General features: G+C 40.0%; 1 protein-coding gene across 1 annotated transcript in view; it reads left to right on the top strand.

Annotated features, from left to right (window-relative positions):
- The window catches only part of LOC124716985 (chymotrypsin-like protease CTRL-1), a 143,118-nt gene that overhangs the window by 37,452 nt on the left and 79,993 nt on the right, over positions 1-25,673 (top strand). The gene's annotated exons all lie outside the window — the stretch shown is intronic.

Genomic DNA, 25,673 nt, shown 5'->3' with positions numbered 1-25,673 from the left:
CCGCACCATACATTTACAGTCCACGGTCGCTGTCGCTCTACCTGTCTGAGCCAGCGAGGATTGTCCACGGACTAGTAATGCATGTTCCGTAGATTCACTGCTCCGTGGTTTGTGAAACCCGCTTCATCGGTAAACAGGTAGAACTGCAACGCATTCTCTGTTAATGCCCATTGACAGAACTGCACTCGATGATTAAAGTCATCACCATGTAATTGCTGATGTAGCGACACATGAAACGGGTGAACGCGGTGACGATGCAGTATGCGCATGACACTACTTTGACTCAGTCCACCGGCTCTCGCAATGTCCTGTGTACCCATGTGTGGGTTCATGGCAACAGCAGCTAACACACCAACTACACCCGCTTCTCCTGCGACGGGCCTGTTACGGACCCGTTTGCGTGCTACGACCATACCTGTTGCATACACTTGGCGGTAGATGTTTTGCAATGTGCGGCACGTTGGATGCTCTCTGTCCGGGTACCGTTCTGCATACACCCTGCAGGCTTCAGCTGCATTTCATCGACACTCGCCACAGATGAGTATCATCTTCGCCTTCTCAGAGTTCGAATACACCATGGTCACAGTTCCTACAACATTACACTATCACAGACGTCTGGTAACACGGTGTACTACAGTTGGTCTGCGTGCGGAGACGAATGCAGAATAACAATAGCAGCAAGCGCTACATGCGGACACTGCGACAGCTAGACCAAACCACAACAGTGCACTACAGCCACACTCGTAAACACGGTCGTCATCGTAAACATGTCCCTGCAGATGCTGCTCGCCGACCGTGGCCCGTGTTTGTTACAACAAGCAACTGAACGTCGGAGGTTACAATATCTCCGGATGTAATTAACATTTTACAATGCAACAAACGGCACTGATTACGTATTTGTTTATATGTTCAGATGTGCTAACAAAACTAACGTGGTTCCATTTAAAAAAAACGTAGGTTTGTGTTAAAAAACATACTTCCGTGCATTTTTGTATGATTTGTTTTAAACAATTACACTAGCCCCTCTCCTCACGTTCGGTCTGTGGAATCGGTTCGTCAGTATTTGATGTGGTTCACGAAATATATCCAGCGGTAACGTTAGGTGACTCACCCTGTATATTAAACTGTAGCGTAACTATAATTTGCCGCTGCGTTGGCACTAGTGACGTGACAGTGGGTCACCAAAGTGATGTCATCGGTACATATCAGGCCGGTCGGTGTGGCCGAGTGGTTCTCGGCGCTACAGTCTGGAACCACGCGACCACTACGGTCCCAGGTTCGAGTCCTGCCTCGTGCATGGATGTGTGTGATGTCCTTAGGTTAGGTAGGTTTAAGTAGTTCTATGTTCGATGGGACTGATGACCTCAGAAGTTAAGTCCTATAGTGCTCAAACCCATTTGAGCCATTCGGTACATATCACCCTTTGTTTACGACTGCCAGCAACACTAGCGATCTATTACTCGACCACAATATTATCACACCTGGGAGTGAGGGCGTTTCGGTCGGCTAATCGTGAGTTTTTTTTTTTCGCGATATTACATGACAACATGCCAGACTGCTTGAAAGTATATGTACAACTGTCTTGAAATCATTCACAATGCAATGTATTTTCCTTGGTCATCAGTGTACTTCTTTACTGTAGCATCACCCCGTGTTTCCGGTGACGACCACGGGACTCCGAGTACAGTAATACCGTGGTCGGCTAATACAAGCATGGCAATGTCTCGTGTTGTGTGTGTCAATGAGAAATAAATAACGTCCACCGAGCAGCTACAGTGCAGCTGTTGGGACATTACTGATGGCAGCAGTTGCGGTTTTACTGTTTTGATTATAAGTAATTATGTTTTAAAAACCTGAATTACATACCAATATTTTTTCGCAAAACCAAACTTATGATTTTTATGGTTGAGAGAGGGGTGGGGGAAACTTGTATGATTGGAGAGGCGCTTTCGGCAATTAGAAAATTAAATAATAATTAAAAATTGTGTGCTACTTCAGAGATGAAAAACATCTTTCAGGTTCAGTAGTTGTCATTGCTGTCGTCACAACTATTCTCAGAAGTTTCAGCGATTGTCAGGATTGAGCCGTATACTTTTAAATTAAGTCCTCTTTTCTAGTGACTGTTTTTCGTTTGATATTTTTTATAGTTTTGCTGGGGCGACAACAAGGGTGCATAAAGCAGCACAGGGCAGTGACTTGAACTCCGGTCGAGCTCCCCTGGAATCTCGGTTCGCCTTTCAGGGGTGAAAGAGAGGGGATGATGCGAAGCGTCTACTCAGGGCATGTAGCTACGGGAGTAGTCCTAGTGAGTTCTCCAACGAGCTCTCGTAGGGACGGAGCGAGGTAGGTTAAGTCTGACAACAGCGCCGTGTTCCTTACTTCCCATACCACTATTCTTGCCACAGTCCTCACCTCTCTGCGACGCTCATTCTTGGCTTAGCAGCCATTAACGATGGAAGGGAAATTCGACGCTCCCGCCAAGTGTGAATTGAGTTCTGTGATTAGATTTCTGTGGTTTGAGGGGTCAACCTCCATTGAAATCCATCGCCAGTTGACCGATGTGTATGGAGAAAAGTGTACGGACGTAAAAAATGTGCGTAAGTGGTTAGGGAGTTCGCAGACGGCCATAGAAACGTATACGACGAGACCGGCCGCGGGCATCCATAAGTTTCTGACGAGACAGTGACGAAAGTCGAAGAAGTTTTGCTTGCGGTTCGGCGTGTGACTGTGCGAGAGACCGCTGAGCTGACAAGAGACGTCTCTAAGACTACTGTGGACAAGATTTTGATGGACGTTTTGAAGTATCACATGTGTGCCAGGTGGGTGCTATGGATGCTGACTGTTAACACAAAAAGAAGCGCATCGAAAGTGCCTGCAAGTTTCTGCGTCGTTACCGGGAAGAGGTTGAGGGATTTCTAGATTCAATTTTAAGTGGGGACAAGACTTGGGTCCACTACTTCACGCCAGAGACTAAGGAACAATCAAAACAATGGCGGCATTCTGGTTCTTCAAATATCAAGAATTCAAGAAAACGCCTTTAGCAGGGGTGTTGATGCCTTCGGTATTCCGTGATAGGAAAGGCATTCTGCTGGTCGACTACCTGGAAGGAGATGCAACAATCAGCTTGGCAAGGTACTGTGAGACAATAACAAAGCTACGCCGTGCTATACAGAACAAGAGGAGGGGTCGACTGACAAAGGGAGTTCTTTGCAACCCCGCGCTCATGTCGCCAGCACCACGACAGATCAAATCATTGACCACCCTCAATACTGCCCTGATTTGGCTCCCAGTGACTATTAGTTGCTTTCCAATTTGAAAAAAAACACGAGGGGGGGGGGGGGGGGAGAAGAGAGGATGTAATTCTCAAGCGACGAAGAGCTGAAGGCAGCTGTCCATTCCTTTCTGCACAAGTCGGCGGGAGAGTGGTACGACATGGGTATGAAAAAGCTTCCAGTGCGTCACCAAAAATGCACCAATCGTGACGGGGACTGTGTTGAAAAACAGCTAAAAGTCCATGCTTTCAGAACCTTGGTTTTGCAATAAAATTATGTTTACTATATGAAAAGGCACTGAAGACCCTAATTTACAGACAACACTCGCACAATGCTATGGCACAAGCACTTTTTAGCTCGGGTGCCTGGGAATCGCATGCCGGCAGTTTTTCTCAGAATGAGCCCTGGACAATATGAGTCGTGACCTCTATCCTAAGAAATCGTATAATATGCCACGTCGAGTGCCTGCACTTGTGCAAACCCTTAGCTTTTACAAGCTGTGCCATATGGTGGAAACATATTTCAAAAGAGCTTTGTTTTTTGCTGATGAATCGCCTTCCTAGAACGCTGTGGAAGAGGAAGTCGCAGATACAGATTTCTGTGTCCCTTGAGAAACGACACAGCTGCATTGCGTCCAGGAATTGTTTTGTGACTATGTGAAATTAAAAGGTATGGCTGACATTCTGGCTCCGCATTAATGCGGGGTGAACAACCTTCTGTCTAAAAAGTTGTAAGAGAGCACCTCATTGGTAAAAATTTAAAAAATAGCAGAGGAGGGTAAGCGAGGATGCCAGTTTCCTAGAAATTCGTACCTGGAGAGAAGAGTATTAGCTGAAGTGAAAAAACTCAACTGAAAAGTGGAACTGAAGAGTTGGGGTATAGCTCAAAGCTGTTTATGAACTGTGTGCATATGGGGGGGGGGGGGGGGGGGGGGGAGGGGGGGGGGGTTATACGACTGGATAACGTTGTAAAAATTTTTCCTTGTGGGGAGGTAGTTATTTCCTTAGCCAAAATATCATTGGTCAGCGTTTTGCAGAGCCTTTTCCTCTGGCCCACTGGAGTTGTATGGTCTGGTAGCGGGAGGAAACTGTTTTGGTGGAGAATACTTGGTCTGGGGATCCTAAAGACAACACTTCATCTGCAGATACCGACGAGAGCATATTGTCAGAAGGTCTCGAGGAAGGCACTTGGCCCTCAAATTCTGCAAGGTATACTTCAACCACAGATGTGGAGAAGGGATGTTCACGGCACTCACGGCTTTCTACACCGCTGTATGCAGAAGATCGTGAGAATTTGCAAGATACGAGACTCACCAAGCGTTTGCAGGCACCTCATTAGGGACAAATTCACAGTCCAGTCACATTAATGTCAAATGACTGAAAAACCATTGCGCTGTGTTTCTCTGTTAAGTATCCATAGGGTGAACAGCCTGATCAAAGTGGTCCAACAGATCCTCGATTGGATTTAAAACCAGGGAGTTCAGTGGCCAGGAGAATAGAGCAAACTCATCCTGGTATTCCTAGAACAACACACATACACTGAGCAGTGTGACATGTTGCATTGTCCTGCTGGTAGATTCTGTTGTGCTGAGGAAAAAACCGATTGTAGCCATGGATATGGTCTCCAAGGATAGATGCATACCTGTGTTGATCCATTCCATCTCCCAGAATGATGAAATCACCAAGTGAATGCCACGAAACATTCTCAAGGCCATAACGCTCCCTCTTTTGGTCTGGTCCCTTTTGACAATTCATATACACACTAATGTCCATCTGTCCAATGGAGCATGACACGTGGACTGTGCGGCAGGTCCCGGCGGAGGTTCGAGTCCTTCCTCGGGCATGGGTGTGTGTGTTTGTCCTTAGGTTAATTTAGGTTAAGTAGCGTGTCAGCTTAGGTTCAAAATGGTTCAAATGGCTCTGAGCAGTATGGGACTTAACATCTGTGGTCATCAGTCCCCTAGACTTAGAACTACTTAAACCTAACTAATCTAAGGCCATCACACACATCCATGCCTGAGGCAGGATTCGAACCTGGGACCGTAGCGCTCATGCGGTTCCAGACTGAAGCGCCTAGAACCGCACGGCCACACCAGCCGGCGTCAGCTTAGGGACTAATGACCTTAGCAGATAAGTCCCACAAGATTTCACACACATTTGAACATTTTTTTTAGCATAACACGTGATTTATCTGGAAAAGTCATTTGTTGCCACTCAGAGGATGTCCAGTTGCACTATTGACGTCCAAATTCCCACCTTTGTTGTTGATGAACAGCAGTCAGCATGAGTGCATGAACCAGACCCATACTGTGGCGCCCATACGTAGCAACGTTTGTTGAATAGTCATTGAGGAGACACTGTTGGTAGTCCTTTGCTTCATCTGGGGGATCAGTTGATCAACAGTTGCATGTCTATTTGTCTGTACACATCTCCGCAGCCTTTGTTCAGCCCTACCATCTATGGCCCATGGTGCACCATAGTTGGCCCTGAGCTGGTTTCAGATAGAGCCATTTTGAAATGCAAGGTGTATTTTAGCCACAACTGCATGCAAACAGTTTACAAACATAGCCATTTCGCAAGTTCTTCCACCTTTGGACTAAAGCCAATGATCATGCCATTTTAGACGACAGATGAATTCCTTAGTTTCCTCATTAAATGAATGACTGCACTGTTTTCTGCATCCCCCGCCGGCAAGCTTTATATACCCTCCACTGATAGTGCTACCACCTGCCGTCATGGACGTCGAACAGAGGTGCTGGTCACATGAATGTGACTGGACCGTGTAATTTTCCAGATGCTGTACACTGTTCTCAAATGACTTGGCCTAATTCAAGAGCATGTTGTAGATTTTTGCCCTTCCGGCACAATCAGGCAATCACTGAGTGCCCACCGCAGATTTGTCTTTACATTGCTGATTTGTAAGATGCTGGTATTTTTCCATTCACCTAATATTTCCATTGTCTGCCTAGTGATTTAAGTGTTAGATTAGAAATATTCCATTTTAGTAATTGTCAGTTTTCGTGTTCCTGTGTTTATTTGCTGTTGATGTGTGAGTTAGTAGAGAACACTATAAAAAATAGGGTTTAATTTGGACCAGTGTTGCATTCTGAAAGGTGATCCACCTTTTTATTATCTTTTGTGGGGTGCAACACCACATATCTCATGTTTGTCAGAGACATCTCTTTCCTATTATTTATCTGTTGCGCCATAGTTGTGTGAAAGCATGTGAAACTGTGTGCCAGGCTGAGACTCAAACTCAGGACCTTTGCCTTTTGCAGGCAAGTGCTCTACCATCTGAGTTTTAATATGCCAGGAAGTTTCATATCAGTGCACACTTGGCTGTAGAGTGAAAATCTCATTCTGGAAACATCCCCCAGGCTATGGCTAAACCATGTCTCTGCAATATCCTTTCTTCCAAGAGTGCTAGTTGTGAAAGGTTCACAGGAGAGCTTCTGTGAAGTTTGGAAGGTAAGAGACTAGGTACTGGCAGAAGTAAAGCTGTGAGGACAGGGCACGAGTCGTGCTTGGGTAGCTCAGATGGTATGTCAACAATATGAAATGTAGCTGAGTGGATTTAAACTAGATTGTGGATTAATTGTTATTCAGCTGCATTGACACCATGTCCATGCTTGTCGTAACATTGTACGTGCTGTGCTAAAACAATATAGTGTACTGGAAGTATTGTAAATTGAATAGGAAGCACTTTGAATGAGATTTATGGAACCTGTTTCTGTAGACAGTTAAGCCCTGCATCAAAATTCATATAGCAGCCCTATTTTCCCTGTTTAGAACTTGCTGGACATAGTGTGGTTAGAGAAATTCCAAGTTATCATCTGCTACAGTTAGTCATTTTCTGGGTTACTTTATCATAATTCTTCATCACTGCCTTGATGGTTTTGAAAAGTGCTCAGACTGTCCTATATACCACGTCGCTATTCTTGCGGCAGTTAATATGGTGACCTAGCAGTACCAAACAGTTCAGTTGGCTGTGATGCTTGGTTTTTCCCTTAAGAATCGGCCCATTATGGCACTATACAAACTGTTTAAATGCTTCTGTGTCTGATGTAACTATTCTAATACTGTCTTCTTGGCCCCTGCGGAAGCAATGCATAAAAGTCTGAAGTATGCTCCTGGATTCTTCACTTAATTTTGGTTCTCAAAATTTTGTAAGTTGGTTTTGCAAGATACTTGATATCACTCTTGAAGTGTCTGCTAGTTCATGTTTATCAGGATCTCTATGATGTTCTCTCATGGGCCAGACTAATGTGTGACCACTTGTGCCATCCTTTTTGTACACATTCACTATCTTATTTTAGTGCTATTTGCCGATGGTCCAGCACTCTTGAACAGTATTCTACATCTGCATACATAATCGACAAGACACCATGCTATCAGTGAGAGAGGGTACCTTATACCACAGCTACTCATTCCCTTTTGTGTGCCGCTCCCAAACGGAGTGAGGTAAAGATTACTGATTGCTTGTACACTTTTGTACAAGCCTGGATTTCTGTTGTCTTCATGGTTCTTAATATGAGATGCATGTTGATGGCAGCAGGCTCATTCTTCAGTCTGTCACAAATAACAGTTCTGTACACTTTCTCCATGAATAATGAAAAGAATGTTTTCTTCATGCTAGGGATTCCCACTTAATTTCACAGTGAATTTCTGTAACACTAGCATATTTATCAAACCTCTCTCTCTCCATCCAAATAGGCCTCAGAAGGCTCAACAGAACCAACCAACCACCGTGTCATCGTCAGCTGACAGATATGGAGGGGCATGTGGTCAGCACACCACTCTCCTTGCTGTTATCAGTTTTTGTGACCGCTGCTACTTCGCAAACAAGTAGTTCTTCAATTGGCTTCACAAGGCTGAGTGCACCCCACTTGCCAACAGTGTTCAGCAGACAGAGACAGTCACCCATCCAAGTGGTAGCCAGACCTGACAGCACTGAACTTTCATGGCCTGACAGCAACCAGTGTTACCACTGTGGCAAGATCATTGGCATAAATCAAACCTACTGGCAACAAATCTAGCAGCACACCTCTGAATTGCTTTGAACTCTTCTGACCTGGTTGGGATACCAAACACTGAATCAATAGTCAAGAAAGGTCATATGAGTGTTTTGCATGCAGTCTGATTTATAATTGAGCCACATAAACCAAAGTTAACCATTCACATTCTTTACAACAGACCTTTCTTACTTGTTACACTTCATGTCATTTTGTAACTTTATGCCTTGATGTTTAATTAATGTGGCTGTATTGAGCAGTGCACTATTAATACCATTTGTGAACACTATGAGATTGTTGTGTTCTCATCTCCACATACTTACACTCTCCCCTCATTTAGAGCACTCTACCATTCATTGTGCCAAATAGAAATTCTATCCAAGTCATCCTGTACCTTCCCAAGGTCAATCATAAATGACACTTTTCTGTACACTACAGTGCCATCAGCAAACAGTTGCAGTTTGCTGCTAAACTTATCTGAAGATCACTTATGCATATAGAAAACAAGAGCGATCCTTTCACACTTCCTACAGCACTCGCAACAGTACCTCATATCTGATGAACACTTGCTGTTCAGGACAGTGTACTGGGTTTTATTACTTAGAAGCCTTCAAGGCACTCACTTATCTGCAAACCTATTCCATACACTCAGACTTCCATTAACAGACAACAGTGGGGCAGCATGTCCAACGCTTTCCGGAAATCTTTGGATATAGAATCTGCCTATTGCCCTTTATCCATGATTCACAGTATCTCATGCAAAAGGAAGGCATGCTGATTTCATGTGTGCAATGCTTCCTAAATCTGTGGTGATTTGTGGACAGAAGCATTACTATTTAAAAAAAGAATTTGAAATCAGAATATGCTCATGTATTCTACACCAAACTGACTTTAGGATATTGGATTGTAACTTTATTGGCCCATTCTGTTGTCCTTCTTTTTTCAGTTACTTTGCATTTTCTGATAAATGAGAGACTGGGGATAAGTGCAACGTAAGATAGGGCCAATGCTGAAGAGTACTGTTTGTAAAATGAATTTAGGATTCCATCCAGATCTGGCAAAGCATTTGTTTTCAACTCTCCCAGCTGCTTTTCAATGCCAGGGATGGCTATTTCTATGTCTGCCATACAGGAGATTCTCTGGCAATCAAAGAATAGCACATCTGTATGATCCTCCTGCTTGAATGTTTTTTAAAATGTTAAATTCAAAACTTCACCTTTTCTTTTCGTGCACTATGTTGCAACACATCTGCTTGTGTCTGTGTATATGTGGATGGATATGTGTGTGTGTGCGAGTGTATACCTGTCCTTTTTTCCCCCTAAGGTAAGTCTTTCCGCTCCCAGGATTGGAATGACTCCTTACCCTCTCCCTTAAAACCCGCATCCTTTCGTCTTTCCCTCTCCTTCCCTCTTTCCTGATGAAGCAACCGTTGGTTGCGAAAGCTTGAATTTTGTGTGTATGTTTGTGTTTGTTTGTGTGTCTATCAATCTGCCAGTGCTTTCATTTTGTAAGTCATATCATCTTTGTTTTTAGATATATCTTTATATAGTTATATGGATTTCAACTAAGTTTTGCCTCTTGGTATTTCTGACATTCTTTCTTGAAACATGAGTGCAACAGTCTGTATTTTCTCAGCCTTTCTCGACTTCTTTTTAATGAAACCATTGTGAGTCTTTTCCATTCTTAATCCACTTACTTAGCACATAGTTGTCCAAAGTTCAATTTAGAATCAGTTTAAACAATGGTCATCATGCCTCCACGTCCACCATATTGGAACTAAATGACATCCATTCATAGTCTAAGCAGGGTATTAACAATTGTTTATCTGATCTTTCCAGAAAACAAAGTCTCCTAGGCTACTTGATGGATTTATTAACTTTAGTAGCCATTATGCCTATGTGACACTGCGATCGCCAATTCCTTTACCTATACTGACACTATCAGTAAGTTCATCGTTTGTAGCTGCGAGTTCTAAAATATTTGCATTGTGTGTGGCTTCTCACACTAAATGGCCAATACTGTTTTCAGATAAATCATTCAGAATTTCTTCACAAGGCTGTCTGTCCGCATCACCTGCAATGAATCCATAGTTGTCCCTGTTAATACTCAGTAGATTAAAGTTGCCTTCAACTAATATTGCATGATTAGGATACTTCCATGTTGCTGAGTGAAGGCTTTCTTTGAATAATTCTACAACTGATACAGTGGAATAAAGTGTGATTATTAATTTGAGTCAATTTAGACCAGTTACTCATGTCCAGATGTCTTCCCAGTAAGACTCAATTTCAGCCTCAGTAGACATAAGATCTTGTTTGATTGCAATGAAAACTCCCACTTCTTTGATGTCTAATCTGTCTTTTCAGTGTATGTTCCATGACTCATTAAATGTTACACTGCTTTTTATATCACGTTTCATCTAGCTCTCAGTTCTGAGCATAATTTGAGAGCAACAACTTTCCAGGACAGTGGTAAATTCAGGCTATTGTTATGAATGCTTTACCAGTTTGTTGTTGAAATCTTGACATCTGAAGTATTTTTGCTTTGTATGTGATCTGATTTTGCTCTCTGTGTATCAACTTATGAATGTTCATCAGAGGACCTAAAATATCTGCTACCCTAAAAAACACATACGTGCACTCCAGGAATATTCTGCTATCTGAGTAGCTGCTTTCTCTGTGCAGTGCATACCTAATCTATTAAGGGTAAGCCTACAATTCAACACCTGAACACAGAGGTTCAAAAGTCTGTAACTGAGACCATGGAAGAATCAGTGGAGTCTCTGGCTGAGGCTCTGTATTCATCTCCAAACCAAAGGACCCTGATCAATTCTAGGTACGATACTAAAAATTGTAAGCTCTGATTGCAGCCTGAAATTCTAGGAATATTTTGTAAGTAGTCTTGTTTGTAGACAGGCAGCATTTACCCAACATCCTACAAATGAAGAACAGTCTGCCACCTGCTTTAACTATGGATAAACCTATGTGAACATTCCATTTCATACCACTACCAAGATATGAGTTGACTGATTCCAGTTTTGACCCATTGATAATGCACTTGTGCAGGAACATAACATTCCTATTAGCAAGTAAAAGCAGAAATATCTTTAGGGGATCAGCAGATGAAACACATAAAAGAGATGCGAGAAAATCAAAAGAAGTTGTAATAAGAGTGACATGTATGTTTATCTGCTGAACTTGTGCATACGGTGTGCTGAATCACTGATTTGGCTTTCTATTTTTTAACTATCTTTCTGACCTCTGTAGCTTTGTTTGTCATGTATCAAATTGTATGGAACTGATTAAAATGAATCACACTTTAGTAGGACTATATATTTTTATAGTAATGGACATCTTATGTGTGGTGTTGCCAATACATTGAAGTGAAAAGTAAAAAACATTTGAGAACACTGTCATTCATATTTACTTACTTTCCCACCCTAATTTTCTTCTGAATTTCGTTGTTACCTCTAGTTAGAAATACAAATAAGTACACCATCACAAGTTGCTGTAAGTAGGCCCACATCAAATATGCATCCTTTTCTAATAAAGTGTTAGGAAACATAGACTTTTATGTGCAGACATATTTCTTTTCCCCACATCTGTCCATACTGACCTGCGACTGGGCTGGTTTTACACAGATGAAATCCTAGACACTTTAGTAGCCCTACTTCTTAGTGTTGGCACAAAGATATAATTTGCTGTTGCTTGGTGACAACATTCAGCAAAATTCCACATATCTTGAGGAAGGCATCATAAATAGTAGAGCATGGAGTGGTTGGCTCCATTTCTGCTTAGGAATGTTGAGAATGCTTATGGGATACTGCTGAGAAGCATTAAAGATTTTATTAAGAGCCTCATTGTGGTTTTTATAGGCTTCCTTCAGCTATTTTAAATAATTCCATGCAAACATGGCACCACTATTTTAGAAATGAAACAAACTAAATTTTTAAATATGAATACACATAGAATGTATAACGCACATGCTTATGGCAGACATGAGAGAACTCTGTTTACATTAAGATGATGTTCTGGTGTCAGAAGAAAAGAGATCAGGATTAGATATACAGAAATAACCAAATGACTGAGAGGATCAATATTTCTATTTTAACATGAGTTATTAAAGTCACAAGGTTGCTTCAAAATTAGAAATGTTATTAATGCATGAGGCACAACCAACATGACATGTGTTGTTGTCAAATAGATTTATGTTCCTACCTGCTTGCCAGAGCATGCAGTGTGTCACAATAGCATTGCCACGCTCCAGTGATTATGTAGCTACAGCTATGGCCTTGCTGGTCTGTAACAAAGCAGGTCATAGCATCCAACAAGCTTTTGGTTGATTCTGTTGTTTTGAAATTGTGTCACTAGTCATTTATTTTGTCTGATGTATATTCTGAAATAGCATATTTCTTTGGACATTTATACAATAGGAAAAACAGGAGCAGTTTGAAAATGAGGGAGATGTTACATGTAGCTCCATCCCTTCTAAAAATACTAGGTCATTTAGCAATAGCAAATTCAGTAAATTACATAGCAAGGGAAAGAAACACATCCTAGCATAGAATGGAATATTTAGATTAGAGTAGTCTTTCAGCATTTCATGCAGTCGGCTTCACCATTGAAAGTTTTATATTTATATAACTTCATTGATGCACAAATACAAACATTTATATTAATTTTTATTATGTGGCAACCTGAATATGTGAAAAAGTACGCTATACTCATTTTCAGGTACACATTATGTATCTACATACTGATATCTTAAACATTAAGACCACTGCCCACATCAAGGCTGAATGCCACTTGTCAGTGTTACAGGCACATGACATGGTAAGGAAAGAATATAAGCAGAGCAGAGATGAATAGTGAATCATACTAGTGATGATATGGTCTGTAAATGAGGAAATTCACGGACATGTGCCACTGTGACAAAGGGGAAATTGTTACTGTGATATGGTCCAGAGATCATGATGCCACAACAAAGTCAGCAAGCTGAATCGATACCACAGACATTAGTGAGGGCTTGCTGCAATGCACAGCAAGATATCAGAGGCACTCCTGAAGTCCACAACTCCCTCTCAGCAAAGCAGCACCCTCACACTAAAGTCATACAGTGTCGAGCATGCAAGAGCTCCCCCATTTGGAACCTCAGCTCTAGCAGTCAACATCATCATGTAGGACAGTGACAGTTGAAGTTTCAGATGAACTTGAAATATTGTAAAAGTCAAACATTGTACCTCAAGAGAAGAGCATGTAACTTAGTTTATCAAGTGATGCTTTTGTAGACAAAGAAAGCTGTAGATTACCCAGTACTCCTGTGGCAAAGAAGTGTGCCAAAGTTAAGTAAATCTTTTATTCATTTATGTAATACAGTGAACTAATATTTCATATATTCTAGTTAATGAGTCTTCTCTCAGAGCAGTCAAAGAATCCACAGTTATTGCCAGATGAAAGTAGTTTTGTGTGGTCACAACAGTGTCCCACACCTGGGAATGAGCATCTTGGAAATGATGAAGTTGTCAGCTGCACACGAGCTAAAGTTATGAGCATTTATGTAAAGTGGTTGAAGGATTGTGAAACCATGAGTATATGACAAGGTATTGGATGTCCATGCCTTGTCGCAGAACAATGTAGTAGGAAGCTTGTCCACCTTGCAAAGCAGAATAGGTGGTGGTCTATGGTGGATCTGATGATAGAGTATGCTTGTGCAAACATAAGTGTTTTGGAAAAAATTGTTGAGTGCAGGTTGCTGAACATGGAGGTCCACAGCAGATGACACCTATGTGTTGTGTTGTTGAACCAATGACATCATAAATTATAATTGCAGCAGACACAGAAACATTGAAACTGGGTCCTGGATCAGTGGCAATGTGTCACCTGGTTGGAAGAATCATGCTTTTTGTTACACCAGGTTGAAGCTTGTGTCTTGATACACTGTCATCTAAGTGAGTGGCTGCTCAAAACATGCACCGTGCCAAGAACGCAGGGTGGTGGGGGCAGTATTTTGCTATGGGAGACATTCACATGGGCTTCTAAGGGACCTGTGGTAATAATTGAAAGCACCATGAGAGCTGTGGATGTTAACAGTTAGCTTGCTGGAAGATGCCATTGTTTTGAGGAAGACATCAGGTGTGAAGGTTGGAGTTGGACAGTCAAATTTACTACTTCTGTCTTACCATGCCTTCTTTCACTTGCAGTTAAAGATTGGGTACTGTTATGAGGAAATTCATCAGGATCAAAATATGTATTCACATGGCTGAAAAAAAAAAGAAAACAGTTAAGACTGGTTGTTAGAGAATTATGTAAACTCAATTTTTAAAAAACTCATAAAGACATTCCCATGATTGTAAATATATAACTGCCTAACATATGTCAAATAGAAGATACAGAAATTTACCATGAGACTGAATTTGAATTTGCACAGTACAAGGAACAACTGTAAACTAGATGCACAATTTTCTAGACTGTCAGTAATACACAAGAGCCATAAATATCTAAGACAGAAGCTATATAATAAACTGCCACAAATGGTAAAAATCCTTCCTCTAAACAAATTTAAATTGGGATTAGAAACCTGAATTAAAACTGAAGCATACTATTCTGTTGTACAATTGTTGCAAAACCATTTAAATGATATTATGAGTGAGTACAGGAACCCTGTTACTATAAGTTTCTAGTAGCTGGGATCCTTCACTCAGCTTAACTGATAAGGCCTCTGTAGAACATGATTACAACATGGAAACCATGAAATAAAGTTTTGTGAGACTAGTGTTTTAGTCAAGATTCCCATGTGAACTTGTCTAGAGGGGCAATAGGAATTTATAAACACACAGATAAATTTAACAGATAGAAAGAGAGAGGCAAATAAAATAAAATATCGATAGTGACTTTGCACCAAAGAAGTAATTCTAACCATCAGTTACTTGTAATTGAAAATGATGTTTCCAGTTATGCATTCAGCATCATGAGATTGTTGGATGTCCCCTCTGTAGAACTCATAGTGTCCCTATAAATTTGGGACCACTTGAGCTTCAACTGAATTACATTTTTTTCATTGAAACCTGCAGGATTACATTGTGTACAGAAAATGCATGTGTAGTATAGAACACGTCACAGTTTAAAAGTTGCAAGTTTTATCTGTTTGTTTCCCAAAAGTAGGAACAAAAAATTAGTAAATAGGTTTATACATCATCCACAGCATCTTAGCCGACAACTTTTAACAAAAAAGTTTCATGTTATTGTTTTCTCATACTCTCCACCATATTATAGAATCCATTTCTCCACCTACAACTACAACAATATTCTGCAAGCTAGCAGATGGTGTGTAGTGGAGGGTACTTCTGATATCACTAACTGAACCCCTTCCCTGTTCCACTCGTGAATGGCGCATGAGAAGAATTATTGTCGGTGAGCCTTTGTATTACCTCTAATTTCTCGAATTTGCTCATCATGGTGATGGAGGAAGTATCATGTTGTGTAACTCTTTCCAGAAAGTTCTCTCTTAAAATTTCAATAGTAAACCTCTCCTTGATGCACAATGCCTCTCTTCTAGCATCTGCCACTGGAGTTTGTCGAGCAGCTCTGTAACATTCTTGCACTGACTAAACAATGCCATGATGAAACATGCTACTCTTTGTTGGATTTTTCTCTATCTCTTCTATCATTCTATCATTCAATCATATCAGATTGATGAACAATACTCAAGAATTATTGAACAAGTACCTTGTAAGCCAGTTCTTTCACGGATGAGTTACAGTGTCGTAAGATTCTTACTATGAATCTCAGACTGGCATCTGCTTTTCCTACTATGTGTTTTATGTGGTCATTCCACTTAAGGCCACTCTGGATAGTTACTCCTAGGTATTTTATGATAGATACCATTTCCAGCACTTTGTCATCAGTAGTGTAGTTGTACAGAGTGGATTTCATTTCATATACAGGGTGATCCATTGATAGTGACTGTGCCACATATCTCACGAAATAAGCATCAAACAAAAAAACTACAAAGAACAAAACTCGTCTAGCTTGAAGGGGGAAACCAGATGACACTATGGTTGGACTCTTAGATGGCACTGCCATAGGTCAAATGGATATCAACTGTGTTTTTTTAAATAGGAACCCCAGTTTTTATTACATATTCGTGTAGTATGTAAAGAAATATGAATGTTTTAGATGGACCACTTTTTTCGCTTTATGATAGGTGGCGCTGTAATAGTCACAAACGCATAAGTACGTGGTATCACGTAACATTTTGCCAATGCAGACAGTATTTACTTTGTGCTACATTACCCATGTTAAAATGGACCATTTACCAATTGCAGAAAAGGTCGATATCTTGTTGATGTATGGCAATTGTGATCAAAATGCCTAACGGGGATGTGCTATGTATGCTGCTCGGTATCCTGAATGACATCATGCAAGTGTCCAGACCGTTTGCTGGATAGTTACGTTATTTAAGGAAACAGGAAGTGTTCAGCCACATGTGAAACGTCAACCATGACCTGCAACAAATGATGATGCTCAAGTAGGTGTTTTAGCTGCTGTCGTGACTAATCCACGCATCAATAACAGACAAATTGCGCGAGAATTGGGAATCTCAAAAACGTTGGTGTTGAGAATGCTACATCAGCATCGAATGCACATGTACCATATTTCTATGCACCAGGAATTGGATGGTGATGACTTCGAAAGTCATGTACAGTTCTGCCACTGGACACAAGAGAAATTACAGGATGATGACAGATTTTTTGCATGCGTTCTATTTAGCGACGAAGTATCATTCACCAACAGCGATAACGTAAACTGGCATAATATGCACTATTAGGCAATGGAAAATCCACAATAGCTGTGACAAGTGGAACATCAGTGACCTTGGCAGGTTAATGTATGGCATTATGGGAGGAAGGATAATTGGCCCCCATTTTATCGATGGCAACCTAAATGGTGCAATGTATGCTGATTTCCTACGTAATGTTCTACCAATATTACTACAAGATGTGTCACTGCATGACATAATGGCGATGTACTTCCAACATGATGGATGTCCAGCACATAGCTCACATGTGGTTGAAGTGGTATTGAATAGCATATTTCATGACAGGTGAATTGGTTGTCGAAGCACCATACCGTGGCCCACACGTTCACCAGATCTGACGTCCCCGGATTTCTTTCTGTGGGGAAAGTTGAAGGATATTTGCTATTGTGATCCATCGACAACACCTGACAACATGTGTCAGCGCATTGTCAATGCATGTGCGGACATTACGGAAGGCGAACTACTCGTTGTTGAGAGGAATGTCGTTACGCGTATTGCCAAATGCATTGAGGTTGACGGACATCATTCTGTGCATTTATTGCATTAATGTGGTATTTACAGGTAATCACACTGTAACAGCATGTGTTCTCAGAAATGATAAGTTCACAAAGGTACATGTATCACAATGGAACAACCGAAATAAAATGTTCAAACGTACCTACATTCTGTATTTTAATTTTAAAAAACCTACCTGTTACCAACTGTTCATCTAAAATTGTGAGCCATATGTTTGTGACTATTACAGTGCCATCTATCACAAAGCGAAAAAAGCGATCCAACTAAAACATTCATATTTCTTTACGTACTGCATGAATATGTAATATAAAATGGGGGTTCCTATTTTTAAAAAATGCAGTTGATATCCATTTGGCCTATGGCAGTGCCATCCATAGCGCCATCTGGTTTCCCCTTCAAGCTAGACAAGTTTTGTTCTTTGTAGTTTTTTCGTTTGACCCTTATTTCATGAGATATTTGGCCCGGTCATGATCAATGGACCACCCTGTATGTGCACAATATATTCTGTTTATTTACATTCAGGGTCAATTACCAGAGACTGCACTATTTATCAATCTTTTGTAGGTCATTCTGCAGAAATCACTTTTTCATCTGTCAATTTTGTTCTGTTAATAGCAACGGGTTGAGTTCCATCTGCAAGTAATCCTGAATACAGTCACAAATCTGGACCAATACTCAGTAAGCTTGTCTTTGTTTCCCTAGATGGCAGTACGGGACAGTGTCAAATGCCTTCCCGAAGTCAAGGAACTGGCATCAACCTGATTGCTGTTCTCTACAGCACTAGGGATCGCATGGAGGGACAGAGCAAGCTGAGTTCTGCAAGATCTCTGTTTGCAGAATCTATGTTGATTTTGTAGAGGAGATTTTCATTCTTCAAAAAGTCATAATTCTTTAGCATAAAACATGTTTCATAATACTATGACAGATCGGCATCGACGATAAAGGCCTATGATTATGTGCATCTGACTTACAACCCTTCTCAAAAATAGGAAACACCTGTGCTTTTTTTCCAATTGCTAGGTACCCTTAGTTGCTCCAGCAAAATACAATGCACTCCTGTTAGGAGGGGAGCAAGTTATTTCACATAATCTTTGTAGAATCTGAGAGGTGTCTCATCTGCTCATGATGGGCTTTCCACTAATAAGTGACTGTAGGTGCTTTTTTGTACTGCAATCTGTTATTCAGTTATCTGCCATATCAACATTCATTTTCTGCCAGAACTTTTCCAGTTTTTCAGAGAAAGTCTTCTCACTTTTGAAGCTTCATAGATTTTTTAAATGAATAAATAAATTAATTAATCAGATACTTGAATATTCCAGAGGTCATAATTGCAGTCCTTTGCTATAATGTAGGATGAATCAGTTTACAACTGAAGACCACATGCAAAGAAACGGGGTAGGTCCATTTAATTAGAAAATGAGTTTCTGATAAATTCTAATGGCCAGCTGTCATACTACAAGGCAGTTAAAACGACTTTCAAATAATATAGCAAGTCACTGAGATACAAAGTGTTTTACTTTTAGTGGTAACAGAAAGAATGTTCTAAAAGTCAGTCTTCTCTTAGGAAAGAAGGGGGTAAATCCAAGGTTTGCTTCAATTGCTTGCAATACACCTGTTACGTCAGTTGGGTTGTGGCTGCAAACGTGATCAGCTAAGTTCCTTACTCTGTGTTGCTTTTCATAGTAGAAGTGTCCAGTTTGAAATGTGATAGAAGTGAGGTCCTCTTAGGATCTCTAAAATGTGTGGATCATTACAGGATGAAAGTGAGATGCCATCTATTGATCAATCATCTAAAAAGAGAAAAATGATAGAATGAGTAATGTCTCATGAGCTAGGCAGTGACTGCAAATGCTCATTATTTGCATGCTTCAAACAGATCAACCCCATGAAAGAGGACAGCTTATCAATTTGTTAGGTGACAAATCTTCCTATTTAACCAGCTTTATTTCAGTGATATTAACATGATGATTCCAATGCCAGAGATTGCTCTTTACGTTACATTGCAAGAATCAAATCAAATGATACCATGAATAAAATACCTGTATGCCAAAGATTTAGACTGTTTTGTGTAGAGTTATCACTTCACTGTTTCAACGTTCATAAAATTTATGACAATGATATATTTCATACTTAAACTCAAATCTTAGAGAATAAAGAAGCAAATGAAGCTATTATTTTTTTTTGCACTATTATCTGAGTGAAATCCTTGTTTCAAAAGTAAGGATTCTTGTAATATTCTGTGATTCGTGCTCAGGACAGAATAAGAATTACACAGTGTTCATATACTATCAGCATCTTGTTCATATCACAAAGAGATTAAATATTGTCAAAATAGCATTTCCAATAAGAGGACACTCTAATATCAAAGGTGACAAAACCTTTGGTTTCATAAAAAAGGAAGTTATTGCAGGATCACCAAAATGCTTCTGAAACTGCAAGAGTGAATCCAGTGCATTACAAAGTCATTCCTGTTCAATAAAAAAGTATATGAGATTGAACAACCTTCTTAAAAGCACATTTCAAACTGAAATGTTATTTCAAGGCATGACTGCTCAGAGAAGCTTTGATTGTGAAGGAAGGTAAGTTGTTCAAATACAGGTTTACTTACAATAGAGCCTGAGCACCAGTACATTTGGAACATTCTGTTGGTTTACAAGTAGATGTTGTGCCTGAGTATCAATTGCAGAGGCCTAACAAAAGAAACTGTTTGAAAGGTAAATCATGATTTTTGCAGATATCTAATTCTGGGATTATATTTTCAGAACTCCTGCCAAGACCTTATGAAAAATATGCAAACTTAAAAGAACTTAAACAGTTTGATGTTCAAGGTGCAATAAATTCCTATTCCAGTCTACCATATAATTAACCAAAACGCAAAATTAACAAATAGAAACTTCCAATGTGAAACAATTTGAAGAAGGGACAAACCTTACCAAAAAGAGATTGACTTACCATGTTATTTTTTCTGGTAAAGATATATGTCTTTTGCATGTATAGTCTTTTCTATCATATAATTTCAGTGTTTTTTTTCTAATGTACATCCTCTACAACCATTAAATCTGATATCACAATTATATTGGTTACACTTAATAGAAGTGTTTTATATATTTTTTTGTAATCTTGAAAGTGTAGATCTCCCCTCAAGAGAAATGTACAAAATGTGACTTACCCCATTTTTTACATGTGCTCTTCAATTATAATACTCTTTCTAAATGAAAGTTGGCAGGTAGGTTTGTTAGCAGTGCTAGTGCTTCTTTTGATTTGGTACCAGAGCTTCTCAATTGCTTTTCATCTTTTGTGCTAGGAGTATGAATGGTGGGATCTTGTAACACAGTCACAATCGTCTCGAATATATACAGGGTGGTCCATTGATAGTGACCAGGCCAAATATCTCATGAAATAAGCATCGAATGAAAAAACTACAAGAACGAAATTCATCTAGCTTGAAGGGAGAAACCAGATGGCGTTATGTTTGGCCAGCTAGATGGCGCTGCCATAGGTCAAACGGATATCAACTGCATTTTTAAAAATAGGAACCCTCATTTTTTATTACATATTTGTGCAGTACATAAATAAATATGAATGTTTTAGTTGGACCACTTTTTTTCACTTTGTGATAGATGGCGCTGTAACAGTCACAAACGTATAAGTACGAGGTATCACATAACATTCCGCCAGTGCAGACGGTATTTGCTTCGTGATACATTATCCGTGTTAAAATGGACTGTTTACCAATTGCAGAAAAGGTCGATATCATGTTGATATATGGCTATTGTGATCAAAATGCCTAACGGGGATGTGCTATGTATGCTGCTCGGTATCCTGGATGACATCATCCAAGTGTCCGGACCATTCGCCGGATAATTACGTAATTGAAGGAAACAGGAAGTGTTCAGCCACATGTGAAATGTCAAACATGACCTGCAACATATGATGATACTCAAGTAGGTGTTTTAGCTGCTGTCGTGACTAATACGCACATCAATAACAGACAAATTGCGTGAGAATTGGGAATCTCAAAAACGTCGGTGTTGAGAATGCTACATCAACATTGATTGCACCCATACCATATTTCTATGCACCAGGAATTGCATGGTGATGACTTTGAATGTCGTGTACAGTTCTGCCATTGGACACAAGAGAAATTACGGGACGATGACAGATTTTTTGCGTGCGTTCTACTTAGTGACGAAGCGTCATTCACCAACAGCAGTAACGTAAATCAGCATGATATGCGCTACTGGGCAATGGAAAATCCACAATAGCTGTGACAAGTGGAACATCAGTGACCTTGGTTGGTTAATGTATGGTGCGGCATTATGGAAGGAAGGATAATTGGCCCCCATTTTATCGATGGCAATCTAAATGGTGCAATGTATGCTGATTTCCTACGTAATGTTCTACCGATGTTACTTCAAGATGTTTCACTGCATGACATAATGGCGATGTACTTCCAACATGATAGATGTCTGGCACATAGCTCACGTGCGTTTGAAGCGGTATTGAATAGCATATTTCATGACAGGTGGATTGGTTGTCGAAGCACCATACCATGGCCCACACGTTCACCGGATATGACGTCTCCGGATTTCTTTCGGTTGGGAAAGTTGAAGGATGTTTGCTATTGTGATCCACTGACAATGCCTGACAACATGCGTCAGAGCATTGTCAATGCATCTATGAACATTATGGAAGGCGAACTACTTGCTGTTGAGAAGACGGACATCATTTTGAGCATTTATTGCATTAATGTGGTATTAACAGGTAATCGCGGTGTAACAGAATGCATTCTCAGAAATGATAAGTTCACAAAGGTACATGTATCACACTGGAACAACCGAAATAAAATGTTCAAACGTACCTACGTTGTGTATTTTAATTTAAAAAACCTACCTGTCACCAACTTTTTGTCTAAAATTGTGAGCCATATGTTTGTGACTATTCCAGTGCCATCTATCACAAAGCAAAAAAAGTGGTCCAACTAAAACATTCATATTTCTTTACGTACTACACGAATATGTAATAAAAAATGGGGGTTCCTATTAAAAAAAACACAGTTGGTATCCGTTTGACCTATGGCAGCACCATCTAGTGGGCCAACCATAGCGCCATCTGGTTTCCCCATTCAAGCTAGACATGTTTCATTCTTTGCAGTTTTTTTGTTTGACACTTATTTCGTGAGATATTTGGCCCGGTCACGATCAATGGACCACCCTGTATAGTGATTGAAAATTTCAAGTACAATACCTGACAAAAAATTGAAGCACACAGAAGATGTATTAGGATGTCAATCTTCATACACATACACATCATCAGCAGGTATGTAAGTGATTACAGCTTCAATTCCTTGTGACAAGTAGAGTGGCCACCAAGTTACATTAGGCTGGACAGGGTGTGAATGGCATCAGATGAGCAATCACTGTGAACGGTGTGGAGTACCACTTAGTTATGTGCTATGATGTTATCAGCATTTGACAGGGTTTGATAAGGGCATCATTGTGGATCTTTGTTTGGCTAGCTGGTTGAATCATGTATGTATTCAGATTTGTGGGGCATTCGAATGTGACAGTAATGTGATGTTGGACTGCATACTGTAATCTACCCCTCCTTCCTTCTTCCATCTATTGTCCACATTAAACAATGTCCAGTCCAAGTAATTAATAAGCAAAATTTTTTATGAAGATTTAAGAGGAGCGAAGATTACAATAAACTTTCAAGTTTGTCATGGCTTGTGGAGATGGCTCCAGTTCTGCTTGTCTAGGGGTCTGATTCTTGAAACTGAAAATCTAACATCAAGTCCTCACAGTTGGTTTGAACTAAATAAATTGGAAGATTGTTACTACAGAATTTTTTTACATAAATACACTGATTTTCTCACATTTTAGTATATAATACAGTATTTTGATTTTTCAAATTAACAATGCTGACATTACATTGTTCACACCTATTATATAAAAATATGTCCAATCACTTGACTCCCACACTCTGCGGAAATAACAATATTCCAAATGGTTTATTATTTTTCTTAACAAATGAATTCCTACTAGTTTTTGTTACATTATTAATTTTGATTATTATTTCATAAATGAATCCATAAATAAACATAGTAAACAGTACAGTACAGGATTGCATAACCAATAATAGAAATTTTAAGTGTGCAAATAATTCATAATTTCAAATGTTTAAAAAAAAAATTTAACTGTACATTCAGAACTAGTACTTACTGACTATAACAACAAAACTAACATATTTTTTAAAGTAATTCCTTTTCATAAATTTTAGCTTGGAATCTAACATACTGTGTATAAAATTGTATGAAAGTTTTCAGAAAGGCAACTGAGATAATATTGACCTGTCCAAAATAATACTGGTATCGACAACTACCGTTGAGGAAAAGTAATGCTAGAGGAGGATGTCCCATTACAACATGAACACAAGGTCAGGCACATTCATTGTCAAGATACCAGTCGACCACATCTGACTACCACAAGGCAGAATCACGGTACTGTGCACTGAGCACATTGTAACCCCTTCACATCTGTGCCTGCCATCCAAGAACGAACAATGGACTCTCTGTAACATTTTGTGTCATTCTACATCTTTGGTCAGAGAGTAGTGACTAGGTAATTACTGTCCCATATGTGGGCTGCCATTAATACCACAATGCAAACTGTTGCATTTGGAGTGGTGCCATGACTGGGAAGCACTGACTGCTGATGAATGATGATGTCGCATTGTGTTCAACAATTGGATGATCATCATTGGTGAGTATGGCACCAACCTGGGAAGAGGTCCCATTCTTCCAATGTTTTGGAGAGGAGGCACAATGATGTTAACCCTGGCATCACAGTGTGGGAAGCCATTGGGTACGGCTTCAAGTACAGCTTAAATTTTGTAGTCACGAATAATGGCTCGTTCTGTGCGTGCAACCTACCACAGGCATTCTCCAACAGCCAGTGAAATGTTTGGTAGTGTGCTGAGCACTTGCTTTGAATGTCATAGCCAATCCCAACATTAAACACAATCGTAGCAAGTTATTTAGTGAATTTTTTATTCCATTGATTGTGAGTTGTCATCGCTGGTAGTGGTGGTAAATGACAAATTCTACATAAGCAAGCAAGACACACAATTTTCGTGCTACATATTTTCCTCAGGTGCATATTACAACTGCTGCTTGGAACAGACAACAATGAAATCCCATCCATGCCTCAACTAGTGAAAACTGCCATCATTCGAGAATCAGACTATAGTGATTGGGGGAACTCTGACAGCATAGTGATATGTCAAGTTATGTGTTACCTCTCATGTGACAGGACTGTGGTGCCATTTTTCAACAGGACAATGCTCATCCACACATGGCATGTGTCTCTAAGAACTGTCAGTGTGATGATGATGTACTCCTGTGTTTGGGACCAATTCAATGCCTTACCAGTGCCACTATCCAGAAGATCAAGATCCATTTACAACAGTTATGAGCAAGCTTGTCTCAGGAGAGTATACAGTGGCTTATGACACCCTCTCCAATCAAATCAGAGCATGCATCCAGGCCAGGGAGAGCGCAGTGTCATTCCAATAAGTGGGACCATAGTACCAAGTTCTTTGTAAATTTGTTTAGATTTTGCAATCATTGAAATATCGTCACATATCTTGTGAATCTGTGAAGTTATACTTCATTTCCTCCACTCCTTCTTTGTACTTTTATTCTTTTATCTGGTGGCATATTAAGAATCTTAACACATTTTCAACAAGGTTCTTTTTACAGTTTTTTCATTAGAATCAGATTTTTGTTTTGTGAATATTATTTTGTCTCCTGTGGTGCTGGAATTTTCCCTTGCTGTAAACCCAAATCACATTTATGATTCAGAAAAGCTGTGACAGACAGTGCACAAGAGGTCTTTATATGCAAGCTGAGGCTGTTGTTTGATTACGTACATCACTAGCTTAACTTCTTGGAGACAGTGTTACTCTATTGTTTCCATTTTAGCTCATTATCCATAGTAACTCAACTGTGTCAAATTGTGACAAAGGGAATACTTTCATTGAACTACATGTCTCTGACC

The sequence above is a fragment of the Schistocerca piceifrons genome, chromosome 9, assembly GCF_021461385.2.
Source record: "Schistocerca piceifrons isolate TAMUIC-IGC-003096 chromosome 9, iqSchPice1.1, whole genome shotgun sequence".
In the NCBI taxonomy this organism is placed as follows: Eukaryota; Metazoa; Arthropoda; class Insecta; order Orthoptera; family Acrididae; genus Schistocerca; species Schistocerca piceifrons.
This window is presented reverse-complemented; position numbering and strand designations above follow the sequence as displayed.